Source organism: Calonectris borealis, chromosome 1 (assembly GCF_964195595.1).
Source record: "Calonectris borealis chromosome 1, bCalBor7.hap1.2, whole genome shotgun sequence".
Lineage (NCBI taxonomy): Eukaryota > Metazoa > Chordata > Aves > Procellariiformes > Procellariidae > Calonectris > Calonectris borealis.
The window spans coordinates 61658352-61672732 of NC_134312.1; the positions used below are offsets into that span (position 1 = coordinate 61658352).

Consider the following 14381-nt stretch of genomic DNA (forward strand, 5'->3'; position numbering starts at 1 on the left):
GTGCTGTGTTTTGGATTTAGTATGAGACTAGTGCTGTGTTTTGGATTTAGTATGAGAAGAATGTTGATAACACACTGATGTTTTCAGTTGTTGCTAAGTACCCTGCTAGTCAAGGACATTCAGCTCAAGAAAAAACAAAACAAAGCAAGCGTTGGGACAGAGCACAGCCAGGACAGCCAGCCCAGCTGGCCAACGGGGTATTCCATACCATGTGACGTCATGCTCAGTATATGAATGGTAGGCGTGTTCCAGGAAGTACCGATCGCTACTTGGTTATCGGTCAGTGCGGGTGGTGAGCATTGTGCATCACTCATTTTGTATATTCTACCATTATCATGATCATTTTCCCTTTTCTGTTCTATTAAATTGTCTTTATCTCAACCCATGAGTTTTTCTCACTCTTACCCTTCCGATTCTCTCCCCATCTCACTGGGGGCAGGGGGAGTGAGCGAGCAGCTGCGTGGTATTTGGCTGCCTGCCAGGTTAAACCATGACATACCCTTGGCAAATGGTTTTACACCAGCTTGGGGGTTCATACTGAACCTCCAGTTCCTGCAGTCATGGGTCAAATCCCTGCTTTCAATATCAGTAGTTAGCCCTGATTTATATTAAAAAAACCCTCAAAGACCAGGATCCAAATGCATTCTAGAGGCAAAACCCAAACCAAACCCCAAGATGGGACCAAGCCAGTTGTAGGATTTCTGAGCTTTGGAGGGAAAGGAGATGATAGAAATCGTATTGTTACAGACATGCCCTAGGAGCCCAGGTTTCACCCGCCCAAGGGGCAGCAAAAGCTTTTGCAACACGTGAGCAGCAGAGACTCTCCCTCCCTCTGAGCTGCGGTGGGTTGCAGAGGAACGTTCTCGTGGGGTGGGCAACACCAAGGGGCTGGTACACCTCAGACTTGGGCAGGAGGATTTTTTTTCTTCAGGACAGCATTTTTATGCCAAGCCTGGGACCTCTGTATTTTGTACAGTGCCACCCACCACTTCTCCTCTGAATTCCTTGATACTTTCCTCATCTCATCTCTTTAGCCCCTTTGTTCAGCAAAATGTTGGCTAATGGTTAAAACATGCAATAGCCCAGTGCAGCTCCTTTAGACAGCTTGGCTCGTCTTTTGTGCGTGTGTGGTATCCCCCTGAATACCTCCCAGGTGCATTTCAGGGGCAGTTTTTTGAGTTATAGTCTGAGAGATGAGAAGCCAGGTGTGAAATGTGCTTCATGTTTCCTAGGAAAACTGACTGGCAGGCAGTTTCCAAAATAAGATGTTAGAAAGCAGTTGTCAAGGACCACACAGATTTTTGAAGAAAATTACTTTTTCTATTAAAAAAAATACAAAATCCCTATTTCAATTTATGCTGTCCTCAGAGAGAAACAGAACTAATGGTCAGCTCTATACTGCTTAGAGTTACCAGTGAATAATTTTCAAAGAACTAAACAAACCCCTATGCAAACACACAGCCATACAAATTCTCCTCTGCAGACAGATAAAATGCTGAAATCTCTCCTCCTGCAGATTTTCATCAATATCATATAGCACAGTACTGCTGTTCGCCTCTGGTTTTAGAGTAAAAAAGAAAAGAAATGCCTGAATATACTGCTACATTACAATATGTTAATGCACTGTATTTGCTTTTCTAGTGCTGCTCTTGGGATAAATACAGAATTAAGTGGATGAGATTCTATGGCCTGTATTAGATAGAAGGTCAGATTTGATAATCTAATGGTTGCTTCAGACCCTAATCTGCAGATGAATCTTTGTAGAGCTGCGCTTTGCTCCTGATTTCATTCCTACATCAATAGGCTAAGCACTTCTTCCCCATATATTAACGAGATTTTCAGGCATTCGGAGTAAGGGGAAAAATGCAGCCTTAGTATTTGCAATTGCAAATGAGATTGTACTACATTAAATTCACTTAAAAGATGATACTTGTGCATTTTGAAGTGCTACTTGTCTCCCACTCTTTTTAACATGGAAGCAACATGAAGAGATGGCATACGAGTTTGGTCAGCTACGTTTACTAAACACACACCAACACCCCAGGGTCAGCTCTGCACGTGCTCTGGCCTGTCTGGTAGCACACAGGACACATATTAAATATCAATGTAACACTAAAAGGGTATTGCCCTATTCTCACAAATTACAGTACCGTTTGGTATGGCTGACGGATGAAGGATCACGTATGAAACACAGTCTTGAAAGCTCTATTTCCTTTTTTTTTTTTGCCTATTGACTTCAGCTTATTGAAAAAAAAAGCCAATTTAGTGACTGTCCTAGAACGATGCCAACTGTATCAAACCCCATTTTCTTCTGCAGCTGACTAACACGCCCGATGCACCCTGGCAGAGCTGACCTACCTGCTTCCCCCAGGGAAGCAGAGAGTCCTGCTGGCTCCCCTTGAGGTTTGGTGGTAACAGCATTCTCGCTGAAGGAGTGGGTGACATGAAAGCCACACTCGCACTGCACTAGTGAAAAGTCAGGTAAGGGACCGGAGAGCCTTTAACGGAGCTCCTGCAGAACCACCAAACTCTCCCTTGTGAGCTGCAAACCCTAGAGAACCTGCTCCATGGTCCCCAGAGCTTCTAGCACCATGCCAGGTAATCACAACAGCATTTTTCAATTTGGTATTTTGAAATTATATATTAACACTGAGTTATCTGATGCTAATATGGTTCCTCCTCATTTTAAGTTACAGGCAAGGCTTTTAAGCCACATCATAATTTCCCTCCTGAAGCTGGTGAGGGGAACTGGGAAAAGAATAAGATTACACGAGACTGGAACTACATTTATTTAAACTAGAGGACAACTTGGCCAGTGAAAACGTGCTCACAACTAACGAGGAAAACACACCCTACAGATTTAAGCAGCCAGAGAGATAAGATCCAAGGGACAGATATCTTTAAACCCATGGATGGTGAAGGGCAAATCAAACAATTAGGACCATGGACTGTCTTCCCCCAGACCTGTTATAGATGTGGCTCCAGCAGAGTTGTGAGAGCACAGCTGCTGCCTGGACACTGCTGCATCGAAGGGCATTACCAGAGGTCCCTGCTGATCCCGCACTTCAAGAAGCCACAATAAGTAATGGCCTAAATTCACCCCACTTTCAGAGAGGGCACTTTTAACCACGTGTGCAGGTTACCCTGAGAGCAGGGTGGGGATGGTGATAAAGCCAGTGCTCGGGTCTGTCCTCTGACAGCTCAACTTGGACTTCAGCTGGGCATTAAAGGTTTTGGGAAGACATCTGATAAAATCATCTGTTCTTCCCTGACAGGACTGACAACACCACAGATGCACTTGATCACGGGTTTTTTTGCTGCAGACGTTGTAACAAGGGACAGAGAAGAAGAGCATGTCAAAATCAAAGTTTTTCTTCCTCTTCTGATGCAGCAACCGAGTTGAACCGGGAGGCAACATGAGCTGCAGGAGATTCCCAAGCTCAGCGGCATTTAAAAGAAGAAAAAAAAAAAGGAGTCTGGGGACACTCTGATCTCGGAAGCTTCTCATCTCAGTCAGTCCCAATCTAACACGAGGGAGGAAAGCTAAGTCCAGCACACTCCACTCGTGTGGATGTCTTCTGTACGGGGGGGAGGGGGGTGCCCTTTGAGTGTAGTGCACTAGAGAATATACTGACCAGAGATATATATGCTGACTAACCGACAATCACCAACCGACGACATGCAAAGGTTATTCAAGGTAAATCACAGTAATGAGGTGGGAGGTATTTTCTTCCGGTTACTTAGGCACAGCAGGATAAAATAATCTTTGAGGGCCTTTCCAAGCCTGATGGCCAAGCAGCAAGTTCAGATTTAAACAGAGGACACTGTTAATGCTTTTTTCTGCATATAGTAGCGTACTGCAAACTAGGAGCAGAGATCAACCCAATTCACAAGTACCTGCACTGAAAGCACTTTTTTAATAGAAGGATGGAAATACCTAAGTGTCACTCAAAAAACCCATTAATTATATTTTGTCTCGCTATAAAACATTAGTGTGCAAAGAAGTATCCCCCACACTTATAAGGCAGGGTTTTATTTATTGCTATTGCTATTGCACTGCCTGCAGCTGCTGCTAGTTCTGCACATTACTGTAACCAGGCTCACAACCAACCTACGTTGGGAGAGCTAACACAACTCTTGGGCATGGCAGATCAAAGGGCAAAATTATTGAAATTAGTTTAGAGTGGAATAAGGAAGATAAATATTGTGAATGGGCTTTGCAGTCCCATGCCCTGCTAAATTGCCTTTTCTTTTCAGTTTTGCATTAACGAAGATTTTGCATCTGCCTTCAGTTACACTTGTGTTTGGAAGTTTGGGTTCTGTCCTACGCTAGAACTATGCAAGTTGCCGCGGCGTTCCCCTTATCTGTGGTCCAAGCAGCTATCAATCAAAATCAGCTGTATCTCTGCTGAACACCCAGTTGGGTCTATCCAGTAGCACTGTTAAGCTTAGCATAAACCAGAGCTCATCTCCACCAAATTCTTCTTAATGGTATTTTTTCGGAAGGTGTGTGCAGCAGGCTCATAATCCATTGAAAACAAGGTCTTAAAGTGAAAAGTGTCAGATAGACTAACTATAGGTGGCACTAACGGTCCTAGTTATGTGACAACGAGAGAGACTAGTATTTCAGTTGACCGAAATACCTGATAAAATCTCTCAGGTATTATCAGCCCTCCTTCCCCCAGCCCATCAACCGCACCAGCCGAGTTCTAGGAGGTGCTTGTTATTCAATATATAAAATGCTTCTCGGTATTATTTATATTTTCCCAAATGCTTAAGGGGTTTTTTTTTGAGCATGAGGTTACATGCAAGCACATTTCCAATCCTGTTTTCACATAGAAAGCGTGAATAAGATTCTTGCAACCTTGATGGACAGCCTTGAAGTTACAAGATTGTTTTCTTAAAAACATTCAGCATTAGACAATAAAGGGGAACTAGCAATTTTTCATACTTGACAGTTCAAGCATAAGCATTTCTCAAATCATCACAAACAATTATTACTCTTTGCAGATTTCTACAGATGAGAGTCAGACAATTAAAGCTATGCAAATCAAAACACTGAATCTAAAAGAACAACTGCATTTTAGATAAAGGGATATTATTAAACTGACCTCGACTGCAGTATTATTTTTAAGTAATAGCTTTGCAATGTTTCATACTTTAATCTATTTCACATTTCATAGCATATTATTCTTGGCTTAACTTCTTCAAAAATTTCCAGCACTCAATTGAGAACCCCACCAAAACCTCAATTAATATTTGTTCAGAGTCCAAAAAAGCAGACTAGAAAGCAAATCGTGTGTACTGGAGATGGAAATGTTTAACATCTTCCCTGACAACTTGCGGACAGATAAACTGGCATACAAGTTTGCTATGAAAATGTCTCTACAGAGCAGCTGGATAATAGAAGATAATAAAACCAATATTAACTTACGAGCGTTTTTACTAAGTGAGAAAATTTTAGAGACAAATTATATCCTCTGAAGGAAACCCTTGAAATGTAACAAAGCTGCTTTCTTTTCTCCATTTCATGCACTTGAACTTATTGCCCCACAGAGAAGATAAGGCCGAATACGCATTTTTTTCAAATAATTCTCTGTATTGCAACCCAAGATAACCACACCATTTTCAGTTCCCACTGTACAGAATGCACTGGGGCTATGAAAAGAAGGATCAAAGCTGTTGAGAGTAAAACAGCCATATGCAGTAGCTGCTAGCACTGTATTGTCAAAAATCTTAAATTGCTTCACACATTCCCTCCTTCTTCCTATACACAGTCCCAACTTCGTCCATGTGCAGCCGTGTGCATGCATGTGGAAGGGCAAAATAATTCAGCGGTTGCATTACTTTGGCTCCGGAGGCTACCATTATTTGAATAACAACACACCCCAAAGCCGCATCAACTTTGGCATTGGCTCTTCTTTGTCCAGCTACATGATCTGCGTCCTAGAAAAGAAACAACACTAAAGCAGTCAACCTCTGGCAGCAGACACACATGCAGCCGCAGATGCTGATGCTTTCTTGGGAAAACTTCACAACTAAGTCATTAAGTATTGGCCTTTTTGTCTTTGAGAGCCTAAACGATGTGCAGATTTCTTTGAAAAATCACAGCCTGGCATCAAGTGATACCAGCTGTATGTTAAAACCAGCTTTTTAATCAGCCTAACACTCCATCACACAATAAGGTATGGATTCAGGAAGAAAAGAGGGAGCCCCCTTCTAAATGCCACCTTCTCCTGTATGATCCCAAACACCTTTGGAAGTCTTTCCGTTCCCATTCTCCCTGCTCGTAACTATTCGGTGTCAGTATGTAGGGTTCGGAGCTAGTGAGATGAATGTATACATCTTGTAAAATGTCTCCTCTGAACAAGGAGATGGATAAGTCCCCAGGAAGACCAGGCAGAAAGACCTATGGCCTGGCCACACAGGGGGTGAAGGACGTGCCGCCGTGCGTGCTGTTCTGAAGCTCTGAGTGAATTTTACAAACATAGGGCAGGCAAAATCGAAGTGACTGAGTTCAAGTGCAATACACCCGAGAGGTAAGAAATCATCAGGAAGGCCGGAGGAGCCTTGAGCTGGGAATAATTAAAACAAAAAATCTTCATGTCGGCGGGTTTCTTGGGATTTAATTTATAGAAGACAAGTTTGGAGCCTCACGTTGCCTGTACAAAGAGCACTCTGCATCGTTTTTCCAGCGGCCGATGCTGGCTGTCGGAAGGGAGGGTGAGAAGGGGAATTTGGCAAATGGCCAACCCTTTTTTCCCTCACAGCAAAAAGACGCGGATGAAACCTTGGGCCGGGACCTCGGCTGCCGCGGCGGGGTGAGGGTGACGGAGCTGCGGTGCCTTCCCGCGGCGGATGCTCTGCTGCCGGGAGCCTGACCGCCCCGTGTGGCCGCTGAAGCAGCTTGCCACCGCTTTGACAGAAAAGGACGTTGCGTGATGAATTTGTCCGCTCCTGGCTCGTTCTTTGAGTGCAGCCATAAATCACTGTTTGCATTAAAAAGCTGAAAGGTCTGCCTATCTTATGAATTTAATTTTAAATGAAAACTTTCTGGCCTTTCCCCTCCAACACACACGCGCACACAGAGACGTGCACACATGCGATGGCGGGAGCTGAGCTCACGCTCTCTGTATCTGTGTGTGTAATCTGGAACACACAGGGACACAACCGCGGTCATTCTTACCCTCCTGGTCCCCAGGCATGGATGTTTCACCTCTACGCTACCATTCAAAGCTGCCTCAAGTAGCCCTTAGGAGCCCCTACCTATCACCCTTGATGGACTTAATTATGCTAATGGGTGATTTGACAGACATACAGCAGCAAGGAGCGAGTTTGCTCTCACACGGCTGGAGGCCAGGGAGTGGGGACCTGGCGGTGGCACACAGCGTGCCACATCCGAGACTACGAGGCTGCACTCGATCTTCTTGGCTGAGGGGGAGCCGATTGCATCCGGCCTCGCCTGGGAAAGCCCCTTCCTAAGGATACACTGCTGCTGGCTGCAGCTGCTTGGGAAAGGGACGGGCTTGCAGAACTGCCTCCAAGTCATCAGGGACTATAGAGAGGGTCAAAGGGACTTCCACTATTTATCTCACGACTCCCAGGTTGCAATCAAGGCGTCGATGAATCACAAACTGGGACAACCCAAGCCTGGGGACAAGCACATGCATTGGGAAGCTCGAAGCCAAGGGAGTGACCTGTAGCTGCTGTACTCTGCCATTACATCTCTACTGTGGGAGCTGTAGATGTGCTTTTCAAGGAGAGGCTTGAGGACTGGTTAGCAAAAGGCCTGCCATGGACATCTGCAAATGGTGCACCAGGAGGAGCACTGGGCTGGGGATGAATGGAGTCGGCCAGGGTGGAGCTGGGAGTAGCCCTTAAAAAACAGAAGAAGAAACTGCATTTTCACGTAGCTGGTATCTAGGAGACAATGGAAAAACTGACATTTATTTTTCTGTTGCAAGAAGTTGTGGTAGTAGGGGTGAGATAAACTGGGTGGAGGGGGGAAACAGGATGAAGTAGATACATAAATACAAAAATACATAAGAAATTCCACAAAGAGGAAGGGAATAATCTTCTGTCTGGACTCACTGTGGTTAGGACAAGTAGTAATAAAGCTAAACAAAAGAGACTCAGTTTAGATGTAGGAAAAAACCCAACTGAAAGGGTAAGATAGGTCTGTGCTGGAAAACAGTGAGAAATCTCCAGCATCAGGAACCTCCACGAACCTGCCCAAGAAGGTGTCAGAGTGACCTAAATGATCCTGCCAGGCGGGCAGGTGTCTCCTTGCGAGTCCTTCAAGCTTCACGAACCCGGGACGGTGGCTTCTGGAAGCTAAGCTCACTCTTGCAAACCTAGGTATTTTACACGCTTCGGGAACAAGGTTTTCAGCAAATGCCGCAGAGCCACACAGGCAGAGAGGCCAGGTAGTGCTTTGAATGAAACCTGCCTCAGGAAAAGGCAACAACATCAAACTACGGGGCGGGCAGAGACCAGACTGGTGCTCAGACACCACCACGACAGACACCGTGTGAGACCCTGCACAGGACACGGTGGAGGAGATGCAGGCAGCCTGAACGCCTGGAGCTGCCTGGGACACACGTGTCCTGCTCACCCCCGGCAGCTCTGACCTGGCAGCCGATGTTAATGGATTTCTCGGTAACACAAATCCTCCTCCTGTACCTCTGGGTTGCAGCTTAGGTGTCACACAGTCAAGTAGAAATACTTATTTTCTTCTCAGCAGGATATCTGCTATTTTAACTGAATACAATTTACTCAGTCCCATGCTAAATCAGGGTAATACGTTTCCAATTTTTAACTCAGCGTGTAACACACCAATATTGCTCCAAAGCTTTTGAAACCCAAATAGGAAAAACAGAAGATAGTTGCTGCATAGCTGGTTTCTTTACATATAATTCATGGGCTTTAGCAACCCGCTGGAGGAGAGGGGAACCCCGTAATTACGTGTTTAGCCGTGCTGAGTTCCTCTCCCCCACGACCGGGGCAGGCACTCTGTGTGGAACGCTGCGGGATGTCCTCTTCTAACATCTCCTCCCTCCTGCGAACCAGGGATACAGGCTCAGGCCCCCACCAAGAAACGCCGTGCTGCTTTTTTTAAGGTAAGACATTGGAAGCGGGAGTGATCACGCCCGACAGTGTACCACCCCGCTGTAAGCTCTCCGCCGTGAGGCTCGCTTGCTGTCTAACTGGACGGTGCAAAGGCCCGGAGGAGATGGGGAAAAGAGAGCTGATCTCACTCCCCAGCAGGTTGGTGGCAGAAACAAGAACAGATTTCATCTCCTATCTCAGTATGACTTTTTTTTCAACTAATGATTTGAATGAATTCATCTGGACACAGACTGGCAAAAATACCCCAATCCTTTGGATAATGGATTTTCTTCTCCTCAACTAAACCATTACAAACAAACATTGAATATCTTTTATTTCCCTTTGGTGAGATTTTATAGTGCTCAGATTAAACGTTGCTATTCCAAGGTAACTTTTCCTGGCACTAATGTTCACAGAAGGCAACTAACCAGGGTTGCTTTTTCTCCACAGCCTTAATTACAGCTAACCGGAAACTTTTCACCTTTCTGCTGCTGTACAAAAAGAATTAGATGACCCCCTGCTTGAAAAGACAAAAGGCCTCTTCTATTAAAATGCTAGCATCCATTTATAATCTTAATTACAACAGGCTTCCCAGGAAACCTTCCTGCTGCAGAATGAAGTAGTACAGAAGTAAGATTCGGGGTTAACATGGAAAGCCTGTTTCATCAATAGCTGCCTAGGTCTGATTTCTTCTGCCTTGAGATAAATGCCAATGACTGACCCCGAGGGATGCTCAGCTCCAAACAAGCCAGCGGCAGTCATTTAGGCCAACCCTAACGCTGTCAGGATTAGACCCAAGGAGGGACCAAAGCAAAAGACTGAAGATGTACTATGACACAGGAGAGGGATTTGTTTGCTTTTGCAATATTTTTTGATTTTGTTAAAAAACCAGATGTTTCAGTCTTTGTGCACTGAAAGAAACTCACTGCCAGCAGCCGACCACAAATGACTCCACCACAGGCTTCTCTGGGAAGCAAAGAGCATCTGCATAAGGCTGCCCTCTCTGCTGGCCACCAACACCTCTTCCCAAACGCCAGCGTGCTCCATCCACCGTGCCAGCTCTACACAGACCACAACACCCAACGCTCCGCGGATCCGACCACCAGGCCCTCGCTGGAAACTTCCCATCTCCCTGGCTCCCTCTGAACTGCAGTGGGGGAGATCTCAGCACAGCAATAAAAGAACAGAAGACAGGCCTAGGTAATCTTCTTTAAATCCTGACAAACCTAAAAGTGTCTTGGTTGTATTTTTAAGCATCTGACTTGCTACATTAAGCCTTCTCGTGTCAGAACATGAGGGCAATGTTAGAAGTAACTTCCATCAGCTAAGACAACTGGAAGGTACAATTATTAGCACGATGCCTTGTTAATTTTCCTCATCTCTACAGCTGTGTTTACTGTGATTTCTAAGGGTTCTCTGTCTCATCTAATAACAGATCCATTTAGGGACTGCATACTAAATGTTAATTTACAATGAAAGAACAAATTCTTAGTATTTCTTTAAATGGCAGCTATTTTTTTGAAACTGTTCCCTTAGCTACACCCTGAAAGAAATTGCACATCATCTTTTTTTCCCTTTCTTTAACGCTCATTCTTTTTTAAACTTCCCAAAGAAAACGAGCAGAAAAGGCCACTCTGAGCTCTTGCTTTCGGGATCCTTCTCCAACTGCAGCCAAGCGCCGTCTCCTTGCTCTCTGCTCCTTTCACAGATGCTGAACGCGCGCCAGCCTCTCATCAGTTCCCTCTCTATCTGCTGAAAGGGCTGGCTCCCTCTTCGCTGCTCTCATACCCTTGTCATCCGCCTTGTCCCACCTGCAGCTTGAATGCGCCAGCGAAGATCAGAAGAAAAAGGAGCTCCAAGTTTTCAGCTAGCTCTTGCTCTGCATGCAAAATCCCCCAAAGCGGGCCCTTGCTGTCCCTGAGCTGACTGCAGCGCTAGGCAGGCGCTGACGGCATTTGTGAGCGTGGAGGGCATTGAAAGGGGAGATACCCCGTCTCCCCGCGCAGCAGGGCAAGGCGAGCGGCGGGCAGGTGCCAACCCGCAGCCCTGCGGCCCGAAGGGACACGCTCTGACAGCCGGGAGTGAGTCGAGGCATTCAGCTGCGCGGGCGACGGGAGCCAGGAGCGTGCACTCGATGGAAACGTGCCCTCTCCTGCGCAGCGGGGAACAGGACGGCTCTGTCCCGCACACAGGGCCAGCGCTGTTCCACCTCCCCCGGGGCTCCCCGCGCGGCAGAGGGGTGCGCTTCGCCTTAAGCTGCTCGCACGGACGGCTTCCCCTCAGCACAGGTAAAACGGAGCGCCTGGCGGTTTGCACCCACTCTGCCGCTTCTTGGTACTACCGCCTCGGAAACGTACTTAGGGGGGAACTGACTGCTGGCTATCCATACCTCCAGCTACCACTGGCTTCCGCTTGCCTACCCTCACCAGCCTGTTACTGTTCTCAGGGCTTTTTATTTTTATAAGCTGCTTGTTTTCTCTTTGATTAACAAATAATGCTAGTAAGCTGGGCAGGAATACATACATCTCCCTATATACATACGCACGCATACGCATATATACATCCCTGCCCACATCCCAGTGGTAAGCACGCAGATGGCATGCCGGCTTATGTGGGTCGCAGACCAGGGCGTGCGGGTGCTTCTTCCAGGCAGTACTGAAGCACTGAAAGACGTTCTCATGCGTAAGTAGGTGGGACTGAAAAAAATCAGTAGCACAACGGAGGGAAAGCATGCGCTGCTGCTGATCTTGCTTAGCAGGGTGGTCTGAGAAGCATCCGTGGTGCTCACAGGCAGTCAGTACCTGGAACTGCTGTCACTTCTCTGAGGATTTCAATCAAGACAGCAGAGGCACCCGATGGCTCCTGAGAAACGCCAGGAGTTGATTTTGTTCTGGCTTATTGAACGGAGGTTGTCCCTCTCCAGAGCTGCCAGGTGACACGGATTTAGCAGGGAAAAGTGACAAGTTCACATAGTGCGGGAAGAGCTGATATTCCTGACAGGAGAAGTAAACCTAAATTACAGTTTCCAGCTAAGAGAGCTGTTGTTTTAGATTTTCTGGGCGGTAACTTCCACCCACTGGATCCATGAATGAAGAGCTAATGGTTCCTCCTCTAACCCGCAGCGTTGCCTGCTGCAGGACCTGTCTTTGCAAGGCAAGGAGAGCTGCCAAGCACCGCCGTGCCCTTCACCCCGTGGGGGGGCTTCCATGGCACAAATGCCTCCCACAAACATGCTGATAATTAACAGTGGATTTTGCTCTTTGAACGTATCCTGCCTTTTATGAGATGCATCAGCACAGCTGACCCAGAGATTAACAACGGCATCCCACTGCTCTCAACCCTTTCAGTTTTGCATTTCAAATATAAAACTGATTTCATGAAAGTCTGCTTATCCTGTTCTTTCTAAATCCCTTCTGGAGGTTAATACTAGCTGGAGCAGGTCATTGCATGCGAAGGTCCATTTGCAAGGACCACACTTAAAAGCTTTTGCAACCCTATATCCATTCCTGTAATCCATCCCCATGTGTATCTTCCAGCTGCTGTGTATCCCAGCTAGCACAAGCAGGGACGTCTCACAAAGCCTTTTCCCAACTTCTCCTACTGTTTTTAGAGACCTTCTCTTCCTGCTCCATGACCTAACTTTATCTCTGGCTTTGTTTAAAAATAAGCTTTGCTCACAGGGGAAAGCAGTACGTGGGATTCACTGCTTCCAGGAACAAACTGTAATCTCATTCAACTTCTTCCGTCCTCCTGGGTGCTATCTTCTTCCAGCTCACCATCACCTCTCTCCATGCACACGCAAGTGCAAGCCCCCAACTTCAGTCCCTCTCCCCAGTGCTCTTCAGAAGTGGTCAAGGCCCCCTAACTCACCTTATTAACACCGCTGTGTTCTCTCAGCCCCTGGTTAATGCAATACAGGGTCAAAGGTAATCCCAGTTATTTTAAGGTTAGCCTTAACCCTTCATTCTGCCTGAACTTCTTTTTCACTTGTGCCTCTCACTGCTCTTTCCTCACCCTCCTCGGCTGCTCTTCATTTAGCCCCTCCAGCATCCCTTTTGCAAGCTGCACTCAATACCGCTAGAGCTCAAGTTGAACTTTCAAACCCAGGGAGGGCTGGGAGCACAGGGGGGAGATGCAAACATTTTCAAAGGAAGACAGGAATGTTAAACAGGATGAGTAAGAGGCTGCTCCAAAACACACATAGTACTTAGGAGATTGAGATAAAGCAGCTACCATACACTACTAGTTTAAACCTGATGCAGAACATCTGCTCCTGTTTCGCTTTTAATGATTCATGTTCTCTTGTCTGCAGCTCCAGAGAGAGAAGGACCACCTGAGCAGAGATAAACCGCAGGTTCACTTATACCGTTTCCAGGAAGAGAAAACACTTGCCAAGATTAGCTGAGAAAAACTGAACTGCTGAACAGCCAGCTAGGCTATGCAGAGCCTACACATCAGCCTAATAATACTTTCTGTTCCACTTCACCCACCCCAACACTGCCGACAGGATTGGGCACCTCTCGTCCTCCCCTCCCCACTTAGTTTTTGTGGATCAACTGAGATCAGTAAATCTTAGGAGCTCAACTGTAGCCTAAAATTACAGCTTGTTGGAAATACTATGAGATCTCTCAGCTCCCTACGGCGAGGTAGTGGAGCAGTCCTGAGTCCACTAAAATATGGGCATGTTTTAGCTATGACCTGCCTCGTTAGGGACTGAAGGCAACAGATGTACACATTCAATGGGAATAAATGCTGGTTCCCAAATAAACCTCCGATAAACTGGAGAGGGATCTGCAGGTGCTGGCAGGATGGATAATTCCTCCTGAAGCTGCATCTGGAGCCGCTATTGAAGACTGAGGTCTGGGATAAAAATAACACTCAGTACTTATCTGGTCTTTTTCCATCTGTAAACTTCAAAGCATAATGCATCATCCCCGCTTTCCAGATGTGAGAAGCAACCCACAAAGAACCAGTCCAGTGTTGCTGCATTTTTCTACCATCTTCAGAAGTTGAACCTTGTCCTCTCCCAACATCTCTTCCCTGCCCAAGTGCAACTCTGCCGGGTTCAAGGCAAGGCAACCCAATGCTACCAGCACTTTCAATTTTCTGTGACTCTGCTCGTATTTTAAGATGGGAGGTGGGTTTATTTTTCAGCTCTGATTCCTGGTACTTCTCTGGGAGAATTTCAGAACAAAATCTCTCTTTAAATACTTGTCCTCCCTGAAGTTTCTAGTCCTCCCAGTTACACAAAGGTTAAGTAAATGGATTAAACT

General features: G+C 46.3%; 1 protein-coding gene across 2 annotated transcripts in view; it reads right to left on the reverse strand.

Annotated features, from left to right (window-relative positions):
* CHST11 (carbohydrate sulfotransferase 11) overlaps positions 1 to 14381 on the reverse strand; it is a 176060-nt gene that overhangs the window by 6985 nt on the left and 154694 nt on the right. The gene's annotated exons all lie outside the window — the stretch shown is intronic.